The following is a 15,748-nucleotide window of genomic DNA, read 5'->3' on the forward strand; positions in this document are numbered from 1 at the left end:
AGGTGTACATTGTGCACAATGACTCAACTAATGGCATCGGTTAATGAAAGAAAATAAGGTGTTGTGTCAATTCATTCGCACTTTTTTTGTATTTCATTCAGTTTTGTTTGTTTTGAGCTTACCGCTTGCCTCGAAGAACTTGCAATTTACCATTTAATTTTGCACTTGCACGACAACTACCTTACGACACAAAAAAAAAGACACCACGAATGCTAACGGCACCAGTATCGTTAATCCAATGCAAAATCGTAACAAACAATCTTTTAGTATTGTGCTCGTTGTACATTACACTTTGCATTACGTTAGTTGGATTTTATTTCAGTATCATCTTGCCACTTTTTTCATTCGCACTTGTGATAGTTTGCATTAAACAACGACCGTTGTTTTACTTAGACCATCTGAATAAGAGACGAGAAAAAAAACTAAACAAATCTTGAACGCATTTGTATCGGTGTTTATTGCTTAGCTTTGTCGTTTTGCCCGTACACATCGAATGAACTGAAACTCAAAGATTATTTGCATTCGAATTGCCGCGATGCGCTGTTCATTGAATAAACTGACGGGGTGTGTGTTTGTGTGTGTCGGTGAATGTGTGAACGCACGAGAATCGTGTTCGGTTGGTTGCTTTGGTTCCTTTGCTCATTATGTCTTATGTCTTCGTATTTCAGCATAAAACAGCTAACGAAATGGCAAACTTTATGGCCGGGGACCGAAAATGTATATTTATAAGGATCAATTTGCACATTCGTTTATTTCCAGTTCTTGTCTGTTGTCACAATCAGAGAATTTACTGCTGCATAAATAGTGGGAGCGTTCATGCTCGCGTTCATTCGCACACTTTCTCATATTCTCATCGAACCGTGTGTATTCACATTTATCGCCTTTGTTCGCTTGGCTAAAACGAGATTATCAATTTAGTTTGCAATTTTATATGCCATCCATCCCATTCCATCAGTCAATCTAATGCGATGGAAATCTCACACGATGAAAGCTATTTCATTCGAACACAAACTATACACTACACACACACTCATACATAAAGCTTGTGCTAGTTAGCGTCTATTTTTCTCTGTCCTTCTGTGTTGTTGTGACATTCTCGCTGAATTGATTTAAATTATGACGCGCTTAATTGCGTGGTTACAATCTAACACCTCACATCTCTCTTGACTTGTTTTGTTTCCATGTGCTAATGGAAAATGTCAAAAACACTATAAATTAGACGGAAATAGTACGGCTTCATTTAACATTTGAATGATTCTAGTTTGTGGTGCATGTTTTTGTCCGCTAATCGATTTTAAGTCGCCAAATCAGTCAACAGCCCGTAAATCTTGCACCCTCTTTTAAAGCTTTTCCCCGAAAAATAAATAAAATCGCGTGATATTACGGCCACAGGAATTATGATTGTTATTCATTTTAATCAACATTTATGTGCTGGCATGTTTGTTTTTCAAAATCTACCGCCTCTCTGTTCGTCTAAAGGGCAATGCATTTTATGCTCTGATCGCATTTTAAATGGGATGGATCGCCTGGCACAATGCTCCAAATGTCAATGTGGTTAAACACAATAAATAAGTGGTAATATTCGTAACAAAAAATGTGTGCACCATGCCACTGGTGGTGTTGCTGGTACGGGTCTTTGCTCGATTTTAAGTTGGCGCCGCTACAAATAACTTTATTGCATGTCTTATAATACTCGGTTGGTTCGTGGAGATTTACATTGAAAATAGTATTTAAATCTATTCATGTACATGCCAAGGACGATCACAAAAATAGAAACAACAATTCATGCTCGCTCTCTCGCTGCTCGATTCACTCACTCGCGTCGTCCTTTTGGCAGCCAAAACTGATTATTACCATTACAGTAATTTCATTGTGTGGATATTTGTTCTCGTTATTCTTATAGTGGCCACACAGTATTTAAATTTAGTTTGTGTGCATAAAAGACCGAAAAAAAACGAACCCCTCCTCGAATAAGCCATGATGCCATTGCAAACAATGTACCGTTTTTATGATGGAGCTGGAAAGCGAGCGCGAATTTTGTTTGTCTTCAGCTTCAATTCATTTCATAAATTACGTAAAATATGTATTTAAACAAAAATCTGCAACTTCGCTTTCTCGACAAAAGCTGGTCTCCTTAATTTTTGTTTATATATATTTTTGTAGTGGTTCGTTTATTTGCCATTGCCGTCGTTGTTTTGGACATCAAAGGCGACGGCGGTGGTGGTGACTTCGTTGGTAGTGATAAAGGCTCCTTGTACCACAAGAAAATTTTCTTAGAAAACCCACAAATCTATTTCACATCATTTCCCGACTATTTGGTGTAATTTGTAGAGCTATATATCGCTTTCGTTCTTCCATACACAAAAAAAAACGACGCCACACTCCAATAAAAAGGCGAGCAAATAAAAACCGAACACGAAATGAGTATGTATGGGTTGCGGTGCGCTGTAAATGGTATACAAATTCTTGCAAAGTGTATGAGAAAACAATTCACGTCACTCGGTCTCTATCTGTCTGTATTTCCCTCTTTCACTTTTTCTCTGTCGTTACTGGGGCAGGCGGTCGATAGTCTTTTCGATGTCGTCATCGCTTTTTGTGGCCAATGCAGTTTGGCAGAATATTTCAGGAGACTCAAAGAGCTCATGCTTAGAAATTTATTACCTCACTTTATAGCATGTGATCGAGAATGAGAGCAAAACCTAGTGCCATTTTTTTTTATAAAGTTGCATTTGCCACAACACGTATACACACAAAAATGTACTATGATTTTCAAGATAAACACCTTAAGCTTAATTCTAAACATGATTGTTCACAGAGAAATAAAAATATCTCATACATAATTCGTGGAATGTAATCGTTCGGCAATCACAACATGGTAACAGTATGGCGTGTGGTCCAAGTGGCTTGGATGTGTGTGTGGTTTTGTTGAAAACAACAATTTTATTCCCATTACGTAAGGTAAAAAATAGCTTTTGATGACGAATTTGTGTGCATGTTTCTACGCTAGTGGAGCGCAAAACGAAATCGCTATTTACTTGAAGCGTTGGCAAGCTCAAGATTTACTATTGAATTATATCCAATTATGGGCTTTATTCGCGAATAAAATATGATGCGGAATGCAAAAATGCCTTTCAGCCAAACGATTTTATAATTCCATTTTCTGCATACATGATTTTCATCCTTTGTCACCGCCGCAACTCAAAAACGGTGCATTTCATTTTCTCGCCAAAATCGAGTATATGTCCCCGAAGAAGTTATCTACGGTTGCTTCCGACATCTGTCTGAAAACAGCCGGATTTGGCGCCTCAAGCGGAACACCAGACGAAGGAAAAAATCCAATCAGTTACGCATAAATTTACTGACGCATACAAAATTCATTCTATGACTGTGCAAAATGGAATGTTTCCCAAAGCAAAAGAAAAAATATCCACCGCAACCGATTCGCATCGAATTTTATATATTTTAAACGCTTTTTATGAATTGTTTGCATAAACAGAATGCTGAAATGAATGTGATTCTATTTCGATCGATTGTAATTTTGGTGGAAAAATATTCGTGAGAAATGGGCGATTTGATGTTATGAACACATATGCAACCGTTATTTCTTCTGCATACGATTACGCATTCAAATGTATTTGCTTATGCTTCCGGTTCATTATTTTTTTCGATATTCGTCTTCAGCGCCAAATTTGTTCAGGGAATCAACGTTCCCCAGCACACATGTGTTCGCATTACGATCTTCGCAAAAGGGAATTACGACCGAAATTCACAACCCTAATCTATGGGCTAGCAAGCGGTTTGAATCACAGCAAATCTTCAACGATAACCTTCTTAAATTGCTTCAATAAAATGCATTTGTCAACGATTTAAATTTGAAACAAAATTGTCCATTATATGTTGATAATACAACTCTTCTCATTCATTCACATCCAGAGAGAAAGTATATCAATGAAAAGTGATTGCCTTGATTAATTTATCCGACAACACAAAAAGTTATTTCAACGGTGAAAAAACTCTGTACGAATTGACGTTGACAACAGAAAACTGTCGGTCTATTCATAGACGGTACTTGTACAGGCGACAAGATTGTGTCAGATTTCATTTACACGATATTCTGAAATAAGTGCCATTTGTTTTCGTATGTAAGACAATAATATGCTATTAATGCGAGTCTCGATGGCAAACAGGAAACGCATACGTGGCCATGTCACAATGTTTGCAGTACATAACAAAATTGTTCGTGAAGTTGTTGTCGTTCATTCAGGTAACAAATCCAAAATACGAATTGGATAAAATATTCACGATGGCAAAAAATAACATACCCTCGCCCGCATTTATTACTGTTAAATTGTCGTTTACATACGCAAACAGTTTGATGCGTAAAAATCTGTTTGGTTTTTCTTTTGAAACAACATTTCTTTCCCTCCCATGTGAGTATGCAGCGGTGGTTCGGTGTTTCTTTCGTTTTTGTTTTCCGCTATTGTTAAAACCGAGAATCACAGCAGAAAAAAATCGATGTACTGGCACGACATAACGCAACTTGTGCGAGATTTTTTTCGTGATTTTCATTCTATTGTGCTCTTTTCTTGTGATATCACGACAAGCGAATGTAAGACTGTGCGAATCTACTCAACAAGTCGACATTACAACATATTACATGTGCTCATTTTAATACCATTGCGACGCGTACATTGTCCCATTCCGTTGGATACGCATAATATTAAAATGGGACCGTATGAGCGAAAGAAAAACATGGCACATGAACAGATATTATCCACTGATCTTGTGATACATACACAAACACACCTGTGCTTCCGTGCATTTTGATTCCCTCCTCGCTTTGGCAACAACACTTTTCATTGTGCAAAATAACAAAATAAAGGAGCAAAAGAAGACGAGAAAAAAGCGAATAAGAATGTAAAATGCCCGTGAGCTAATTTACTTACCCAATGACGCAATGCCGCCAATGTTTTGTCTCCTTTTATCTTGGCTGTTGTATATTTATAGTCTCCCTTTTATTAGGTCAAAATGCGAGTAATGGGAAACCTGGAAAATTTAAAGCTCATATAAAATTGAGTGATAAAGACCATTTATTCGGTTTGAACTAGCAATGTATCTCACGTATCACAAATTAAATTTAAATATAAACAAAATCTTAAGCTAATCTATAAATTGTAAAGTCTATTACATTTCACAGCCCGCGGACTGCCTTCCATACCAAAGTATTTTGCAACGAAGACGGCGAATTCTACTAATGCTTATAATGAAATGGTTTACATTAATTTGTAGAACTAAAACCAATACAAAAAGGGGTTAACGAATTCATCAAACTGGTTAAAAATTACCGAGAAAATTGCGGATCAGATTAATTGGCTGCGTTCAATCCTAAATATTGACGTTAGCCAATTTTAAAAATTGATTAACAAAAATTGCACAGCCATTTGTTATGACGTAAATCAGCCCCGCCACGCAACGATTGGAGGTGGATCAAGAATTGACTACCCATCCGGAGTTTTAATTCTTGGATAAAAAAAAGCAATTTCCCCAACGCAAAAGCAATTCCCCCATAATCTTTTGAATACTTTAAACACATGTGTGTTCGCCTTCTTTATGCTCATCTCACAGACCAATATATTCCTTGAATAAAAGAATACATGTATGTACTTTGCACAATTTTTTTAATTTCAAATCCATCCCACTTGAACTTTTGCTGGCGCGCCCAAATATTTCAAATTCTGTTGAACTTGAAAGCAGGTTTGCGTTGAATTTTGTATCGTTTGTTGGCATCGAATTGTGATGGGGAGAATGAGAAATTGTGAGCCTGCAAATATGTTTTACTTTTATTTTAAATTCGAAGCAGAAAACGATGAAGAAATTCAAACATTCTAAAACGTGTTTGTATTGTGGTTTGTCCACAGCTTTTTATTAAGCGATTGCATGGCAATGTGGGTATGCAGCAATTCTCCGAAATCGAAATAAATGTGTATTACGTTAAATCCTGTTGGTACGTTGTTTGTGCTCCTTTTTTGCTCAAAAACAATTCCATTCATTATTACATATGAGAAAAATTTGGAAAACGCCCGAATCAATTAAGATGAGATGTTGGTGCAGCATACGAAAAAAAAGTGGATTAGATTTTGCTCACGTTTTTTTTGTGCCTGGTGACTTTAGTTGGGCACTAAATTAATTTCGGAAAATTATGCGATGTGACCTTGAAATTATATGGGTACTTTCACTTTCTTATGATTAGTATGTGGGGCTTTTTTTCTTCTCCGGCCCGAATTCCATCGATGGCAAAGGCTGTAATGAAAATATGTTGAATCACATTTGTGAATAGAAACCTTCATGCATACACGCATACAAATCAGGCGACATTATTTTATGGTCGTCATTCGACGAATGATTGCATTTTAATGAGCTTTGTATACTTTGTGTGTGCACACGCGCTAACATTATCGGCCCAGTCAATCTGAAACCAATATAATTTTTACTTGCGCTACCAAAAGCTTCTTTCCCATCATTCAAAATGCCATATATACAAAGGAGTCATAAGTTCAAAATTTATGAGCGTCGATTTGGATGCCACAAATGCGTACAACACGATACACGCATGATAACAACATAAATTGCCAATCTGCCGCCATAAGTCATATACATATTTCACGCGCGCATTTTGGAAAAATGCGCATTTGTCGCGATGTCCTTATAAGGGATACAGAAACACCCGCGTCCCGCACATGTACTCACACAGCTCTTACTTTTGAGCATCTACTTCAACTTTATGTATACAATATTTGACTAGTCACATTTTTCCTTGATGGTGTTTATCATTTATCAATTTTTTTTTCTGCAATAATTGCACATCATGACTTTTTAAATGTGCCATAAAAATGATGGCAAACAAACCAAATGGGCCGTGCATTTTGTTCCGAATCGTAAACGTGAAGAAAGAGAGACAGAGGGAGAGAGATAGCAAGGAAGGGAGAAAATATGACGTAGCGGAATCAAACAAGAGAACCGGGATAAACTTCCTGTTTCTGTGCGCGCCGTTATTCATTTTATGACAAAGGCAGTAAATTAAAATATATATTTATGTGTGTATGTTTGTGTCTTTTATCATACTAAGTTGGAAATATGAAGATTCATTTGTTTGTGCTGATAAAAAATCGCGATATAAGGCATCGCATCCTTTGATCGTCAACAGAAGAAGACAAACCAAAATGAATGCTGTGGATTTCGTGAAATTCGTATGTTTGTTCGAAATGAAATTAGGACAAAGTGTTCAATCAAAAATGTGCACATGATGAAAAGATGTAATTGAAAATGTAACGCTTTATTAAAAACCGAGTAAAACAAATGTGAAATGTTTGTGAGAACCACAATCACAAATCACAAAATAAAAAAATTTCATCACAGAAAATTACGTTTGCAAAAGCTGAACTTCGCATGATTCACATTCGCTTCGTTTCATTTTTCATTTTAACTGATTTCATAAAGTAGCACACTTTAACAAGTCGAATAATCACCGAACAGAAAGCACAGAGTGCAACGTAAAAAATATTATCTACCAAAGTGATGGTAAATGCGAACATTTCGCATGTGGATTTTTGTTGTGGTAGCAACGGTGCCGACTGTGAAGATGGCAACGGAGTGTATATATGCTTGAGCATAGTAAAAAAAGGACTTTCAGAATAGACCGATTGGAATCGTTTTCAATGAAATTCATAACACTGAGAACATACGTGGGGTTTTATTACATGCGAAATGGCAAAACTTCAAATGATAAAGAAGCTTCTGAGTCGAATTCAGGGTAAAACCTGCCACACACCGAATTATTGTGCGCAGCGAGAAAAAAAATTGTTTTTATGAAGCATTAAAATGAGTCTCAAAGGAGCCGCTCAATTCATATGTATACATATGTCCGTAATGAGAACTAAAAATGAATAAGAAAAAAATGCTCTACATTCATAAAAACCTGAATTCTAATTTTTGAACCGTTTTCATACTGCTTGAGCTATCATTTTCAAAGCTTTTTCGTGCATTCAATCACATACACAAAGAATGTAAATTATTATTGCGAGTGAGAAGGAATAAACTTCCACAAACAATCATAGTAAAGAATGTTCGATTTTACCAATCGTATCGAAATCATGTGAATTTCTTGTGAAATATGAGCATATTCGTACTGTGTGTAGTAAAGAATTTTTACAAGTCAAAGGTCTTTTTAAAAACATATCTCATATTTGGTTTTTAGACTCAAATCAATCATTTCCATTGGCAACGAAAGGAACTTTCTTTTACTGAATTCAAAGTTTCTTCTTTTATTCGAAGGTTCAATTTCTATAATTACTATTTATACGTGCTGTAACGTGCTTCAATCACAATAATTAAAGTTTTCAGTGAATCTCGATGTTTTGTTTTCAGTATTTCGTAATTTTACTGTATTTTGATTTCTATTTGGTGGTTTTCATGTTCAAATGAAAAGGAACCAACACATAAAAATCGACGATCGTATATTTGATTTTCAAACTAATAATCATCGAAAGTTTTACGTAGTTTTCGATTACGATATGTATGTATGATAAAAATTCACATCAAATGTGTTTAATTCCTAAAAATGTAAGGTGTATGAAGTATACATTTCAATTTTAAAGTGGTTACATGATGAAAACCGCACTGCATTTCAGTATATTTTAATGCAGTCATCATTGCAAGCAGTGTGAATTGTGTTTAAAATGCTTTGAACTCATCATTCTGCTACATTTGAGGCAAGCATTAGACTTGCAATGAGCATGCTTGAATAAAGTTTGCGGTTGTCCCAAACCCCAAAACGAAATACCCTTTGAAAATTCTTGAGTATTTGCCTTCAAACAAGCACAGATAGGTGAAAATTATCCAAAATGCCGTAATGTATTCGTTTTCAATGAAATAATTTAACGTAGAAGATGATGAAGACGAAGAATAAAAGGTGTATGTGCTTAACAAATTCATGCATGAAATGTAAATAATCTGTATTGTTTTATATTAAAATCCCATTTAAAGTATCCAAAATGCGATTATTTTTGCTGAAAAGCGCCTTTGTAAAACCACAATTCATTATCTTATTCTAATGAAACTGAGTGTAATATCGATTTTAATTGAGAGCGCATGTAATCAATCCATTAACCAACAGACCCGATAAATGAGCGTCTGTTTGTGCACCTGTGATGATGTGAATTGCTTTGTAAATGGATTGCATCAAACATAAAATACGTTCATATAGAACAAAGAAAGCTACGCATGTTACCCACATTCATGCCAGCAAACGGCAACACATGAGAGATAAGCGCTTCTCATTTTGGATACGTTTGGTCTGGCTTGGATTATTTTGGTGGTTATTTGTTTCATTCATTTATAAATTAAGCAATGATGTTGTGGCGTCGATTACCCTGGAGAAGCAATACTGCACCTTTCCAATGGTAACCAGGCATCCAACAGAAGCAACATCATTTTAACTAATTTATTTGAGTGTATTGGGTAAATATGTTCTTGTCATGCATTACGCTTTAATATTTGAAAGTCTATTAAAATATTAAGACAGCTGGAAGCGACTAGAATCGTTTTTACCTCAGGCTTGGATTTTGAGATTCTTGGTGACAAATGGTGAAACGGACAAACCAATGGTTATTCACAATAATATATACTTGAGTAATGAGATAAATATTAAATGACATTTTCCATTTGCTTTTTGCCGCATCCACATATCCCATTGAGAATGATTTAGAGGGAACTATTATGCTGTATCACTCAAAATTCACTGGAAATGTGTGGATTTCTTAGATAAAATCGGGTTATACAGGTGACGGTGAATATCTCATGCACATTTACTAGAAACTAATGGATTTTGGGTTCAAATCTCAAACTCAAATCAAATGCGAGAAGAAAATAAAATAAACCAGAAAAAAAATGATTATGAATAAAATAAGATGGTAAGCATGCAGAGAACACAGACACTGAGAAATGCTATTCAGACAAATTTTTCGCATTCTTCGATTCAACACATTGCTTTATTTGAGTTTTACTTCGTTCTTTTCTTTTCAAAGTCGTTTTTATATGTACATGGTAAAGTGAAAAGGTGTGTTGATCTTTTTTCCACACGCTTAAGTGAAACCATGCGAGAAAGAGAGCGCGCGCGAGGGAGAGAGAGTGAAAAAAAATGAAAGAAGATTTCGCATTAGAACAATGCCATCGCACGTGTGCAAAACTGTGTGAAATATAAAAGTGTTACTTTTGAATTCGAACAACGTGTTGTACGTGCCGAAAAATCCATTTGCAATGCTAGAATAGCGACGTTTATTTCTCTTTCTCTCTCTCTTTTCCTCTCTCAATCTTGTCTTACTCTTCAATTTTTTCCCTTTCCTTGCCTTTATTTAATTTCAAATTTTCCAATAATATCTTATGAAAAACCGTGAAATGTGCATTCAGTGTCGAAATAAATGAAGAAACCAAGTTTGAAGAAAGAAAAAACCGTTTGGATCCATTTTCGGACAAAGTATTAGCATACAAAAGATGAATGTGATGTGTGTGCCAGTTGAAAATTGTGTCTAAATACCTCTCGCAAGAATTTGTCCATTAGACATTTAAGAGAGCTAATAAATCGTTGATGGTGCAAATGCGGCAAACGTGTATAATATGGAGCACACTCTCATTCACCATCGAACCGAATTTCAACCAGCAAAAAAAAAGAAGCTTGAATGAATAATTTATTTATCTATCAAATGTTACAAATTTAAATTAATGGCATCGAAAAACATTTTCAGCAGCCACTTTAATTTGGTCGATGTGCTGCACCGATCCCTTGTTCTGCCATATGTCTTGCATGTTACGACGACGGCAGTGGTGGTGCTCAACCGTTTGCCTGCACAACGACCGGTTATGAACGAGAGCCGTTGTTGTTCTCATTAAAAACCGTCGAGTTTTCATCGTTTAAATGCATTGAATAGCTTTTGGAGTCGTTTGGTTGTTGTCGATGGTGGAGAGGTGGCTACTCGTTTAACGAATTTGATGAGAGTTGTTTTTTTTCTGCTCCGTGCATTGGCAAAAAGTTTTGGCTTTGTTCATACGAGATGCGCCCAATAAAATACAACGCAAAATGTGGTGCTAATAATGGCTCGGTAACAATTTCAGATTGAACGAAATTAGTTTTATAAACTGTTGTGCATTATATACATATAAAAACATTTGCGTCTCGAACTTCCAGTATCACAACCAAATAAACAGAATACATTGCAATTTAAAAACAGACGAGTCGATGGCGGCGGCCGTAACAACAACTGAATTTATCTCGACGCCGCGTGCTTTACGAGATTGGAAAGGAGCAAAAGGAGGAATATGCCGAATGAAATAACGAATCGACGTGCTCATCTTGTGGTGGGATCATTTGTAAAATTTACTATTATTTATGCCGTACATTTTCGCATCTCTTGCCGCGTTAATTTATTCGTGTTTTGGGGCGTGAGTCGGTCTATGCAAAATTGTTAAATTTGAAATATGTACTCGTTTAAAGTCAATAAAAACCACTTTCTTTAGATCAACGACGGATGGATTTTCACATCTTTACCCATTGCTATATCTCTTTTTCTCTCTGGAGAAAATTTATACCATGATAAATATTAAATTAATTTTCGGACCGAAGCACTTCTATGCTTCACCCACAAAATCACATACACTTTCATAAACAACCTTCACCGAAAACTTTCAACACAACACAAACCGGATTGACGAAGATTCTCACTTATATATATATATCGGGCCAACGGGCACATACCCAAAACGATGATAATGTTTTACCACTGATTTCAATCTTTAGTTATCGTCTTTTGGAACTGGCAACACTTTTGGCACACTATTTCAACGAAGAATTTTATGGAAGAAATTATTTATACGTTTAAAGTAATTATTTCAATTATTGTTATTTGATGTTGGATATTTGCGCATTGGGATTTGAAAACTTTAAGTTATTCTATATGCTTCTATTTCAAATCGAAATTTTCAATTAAAATTAATTGAAGGGATGCTTTAGCAAATATGTACGATTTCTTGAAAAAAGCTCTGTACCAGGATTTCGTTTTTGTTGTGAGATAAATAGGCACACATGATGATTAAGACCAGAGTATTGCTCAGCGCTGCTGCCATCCACAGCATATTAATATTTCTTGGTGAAAATGCGTCGTCCGTCGCATGCGAAGGACAATGCATGTATTGTTGTTCGCGGTGATGTAAAAACTGCCACGTATATTCGCATGCGACGGATGAGGCATTCTCAGCAAGATATTTTAATATGCTGTGGATGGCAGCAGCGCTGAGCAATACTCTGATTAAGACCCATTTGGATTTCCTCAAGGATTTAATTGATAATTCCAAGTAAATGCTTATACAAGATATTTCAATTAAAATAGTCACATTTGAGTATTTGGCAAAGATAATGGTAATAACTAGTGGGCTTATTATATCTTCCCATCCGAAAATCGGTTCCTTTTGTTATCATTTTCGTTCAGAGACAGATCTGTGAAAGAGCTTTTCACTCAATGGTTAAGTATGACTTTCAACATTGACACGAGAGAAAGTAATCGAGTTAAAGGAATTTCCATTTGGGCAAAAAAGCACTGAACATTCGATCATTTGTGTGTCAAATGTTTATTTGAATAGTCATTTACAAATGGAAAAATTAGCAAAAATCCTCTGATGGAAATGGAATGGCGACCATATAAAAGTATCATCGTCTTTGGTGCTAAAAGGTTAGGGCGGTAAAAGTCCATTTCGTTTGCCGGAAATGTAATTCGATTAGTGTATGTTTTCATCAGTCGAAGGGATTTGCAATTTTAATTATCGAACTGACATGGCAAATTATGCCGATTGAACCACCGACAGACGAACTGAATTTCCAACTGAAATGGAGTAAAATCTCAACGCCTTACAATGGACCGATGTAATTGAATAATTTACATTTGTTATCACAAATGAGCTGTGCTCACCGAAATTCAAAGTGACTGTAGTGCGTGCGCGCATGTATGTCCACAATCTTGTTAACTATTCGAAAAGTGAATTCTCATTGGTTTCCTCTGGCCCCACCAAAATCGATGGAGTTGAGAAAGCATCGAGCATCAAAGTGAATTAGTAAAAGTTAATTGAAATGTTATTTTCGATATGGTGATAACAGAAAGCGTGCAATGGATGGAATGGGCAGAGTGTGCGCATGTTTTGCACTGTGATTGACAGGCACACACACACACAATTCCGAGACGCACATCCATTTCAAGCCAGGGAAAATGTGTCGGAAAACACCAATATTGGCAGCCGTAAACGAAGCAATTGTTTTAAAATTAGCATTTTCATTTCGTTCTTCGGTTGATTTTTCTTTTCTCTTTTACCATGTTTTGATCTTTTTCCCATCACTTCGTTTGGATTTAAAATTTTGTCGTATCATTCATCGTCTCTTTGGTTCGACTTTCCGTTGCAATTGCGGCAATACAGAATCACTATTCGATTTTAAACAAACAAGCACTGGCACATTGGCTGAGAAAATTAAAGTGAAATGGCTTGTTAATGCCATACGATGAGTTCTCATGTCTGTTCTGAATGTTGTATTGTGTTTTGATGAAAATAATATGCATACCAGAGGATGGAAATCTAAATGGAAATGATCACCAGCATTACAATAATATAAATAGCATTTCGAATGACAATTTTCCTGAATCCGGAAAATGATGTCAATTGCTGCGCATAACTTAGAAAAGGTCAGGATTATTTTAACATTGATGACGAAATTCTGTTAATCGGATGAAAGAAAAGTGGAAAAATTGAAAGCAACATTCCACAGAGATGGTTGTGAGTGTGTTTTACCGTATCTTTTGATACACGTTTTTTCTCTCCTCTTACAGCCTTGCACAATGTGAATGAAAAGAAAAATTCAAGCTTAGTTTTAATGTTAACCCAACCATGAATGCGCATCATGATGTTTGCGACACAACAGAGGTGGAATGAGTGACAGAGAAAAAAAAATGAGATGTAATTCAAAGACGAGCAAATCTAGTGAATTAGCGCAAATAGTACCATTTCAATAAGCCTTTGCAATTTAAAACAAGGCCATGGAAAAATATCAAGAATTCTTACAAAGAAAATTGTTAGGCTAGATTATGAACTCATCTTTTGTTCTCTTTATTGATAACTTCTGTCATCTACTCGACGATGCTTTCTCATTATTATTATTTTCCTTTCTTCTCTCTTGTGCTACGTTGTTCCCTTGTTGTGGTGGTTTTTATGTTTCGAAATGTCATCGTTTTTTTTAACTTCATCTTTGCACCAAATAACGTATGAAGAAAGCAGCAAAATCAACGCGCGGTCACATTGTATGGAATGGAACGATGTGAAAAAAACACGAATGCCAATGAAAGAAGCTGAGTGAAAGCTGGTACACTAAGAGACGGAATGTAATAAAAAATTCAGTTCGACGATAAGTTGTAACCATCAAGTCGTTAAGCGTTTCTAAATAGTTAGGGTTGGAGATGGTTCGGTCGTTGAACACATTCAGCGTTTATTTTGGAGTGAAGAGAAAAAGTGTGTGTGTGTCGAGAGAAGAGAGAAGAAAAAAAAACAAGTCCGTGCCACAGCAAACAGAATGAATGTGCTAGCGAATGGTAACGACAGCACGTTCTTCACTCACTCTCTCTCTCTCTAGCACACACATGCATCTCACGAAAGGAGAAACCGGACGTAAAAGGCTAAAAATGGAATGTATCAAGTTGCTTTTAATTTGATGGCGGATTTTTCTTTGATTTCGTGACTTGGTTTTTGACGGCGTACGCGATTTCGTTGTCGTCGTTGTTTTCATGTTGTCTGATTGTGTTTGAAATCCCGTTAAGATGATGCCTGAAATGGGAATGAAGAGAGATGAGACAATTTTTTTTCGATCTCTCTTCTCTTTTGCAATCTCGTAAAAACCGAATCTGTTTGTTGCGCGTGCACATTCATTCTCGCAATAACAGTTGCATGCCTGGGTAATCCCCTACATTTGTTATCGGATCAAACTAATAAAAGGCCAATTTCGAATTTAATTTCGGACATTCGGCTCTCTTTTTTATTTCCACTCTCAATTTGGTCGTTTGCGGGGAAATGTAATATTTTCCAAACATAATTCAGATGGATTGAGAGCATTTCTATAACAATTGTTCGTGTCCGATATCGACGTGTGTCGATTGTTCAGTTGTTCAATAAAATGATATCTCTTAACCATATTCGATAACAAAAAAAGAGAACTGTGCCACCGCAACCACCAACGCCCGAACCAATTTCCATTCATTGCGATGTCAAAAATACAATCAAAAATCCAATTTTGAATTCTATTGTTACACTCGTTGCGTCCGCTTTACAGCTCATAATAATAAACATCATCTGAATCGAGTCACACACACACGCGCGCCGAGAGTGAGGGAGAAAGAAAAAAAAATGCGAAAAAGAGACATTTGAGCACTTGTAGCATGTAGGAAAAATACCTGCATTTTATAGATCACTAAAATTTTATCATCATGTAATCAAAACCAGTGAAAATTCTTTCAATTAAAATTTATGACAAAATGCGTCTGTCATAAACATGCGCGCAATGGCAAACAACATTCAAACTATGACAGAGAACCACATTTTTGGCATTAATTATTTATTTTGAACGTGGATAAAATGAGATTATATATTATTTTATAATGTACATGATGTT

The 15,748-nt window shown here is 36.0% G+C and overlaps 1 protein-coding gene across 3 annotated transcripts in view; it reads right to left on the reverse strand.

Annotated features, from left to right (window-relative positions):
* The window catches only part of LOC116347548, a 244,078-nt gene that overhangs the window by 41,369 nt on the left and 186,961 nt on the right, over positions 1-15,748 (reverse strand). For all 3 annotated transcript variants that reach the window (XM_031778169.1, XM_031778170.1, XM_031778168.1), the window contains one exon: positions 4,947-5,046. The gene's annotated coding sequence lies outside the window, so the exon portion shown is untranslated. The remainder of the gene's footprint in view (positions 1-4,946; positions 5,047-15,748) is intronic.

This window comes from Contarinia nasturtii, unplaced genomic scaffold (assembly GCF_009176525.2).
Source record: "Contarinia nasturtii isolate CC-2019 unplaced genomic scaffold, AAFC_CNas_1.1 Cnas_scaffold_1964, whole genome shotgun sequence".
Taxonomy (NCBI): domain Eukaryota; kingdom Metazoa; phylum Arthropoda; class Insecta; order Diptera; family Cecidomyiidae; genus Contarinia; species Contarinia nasturtii.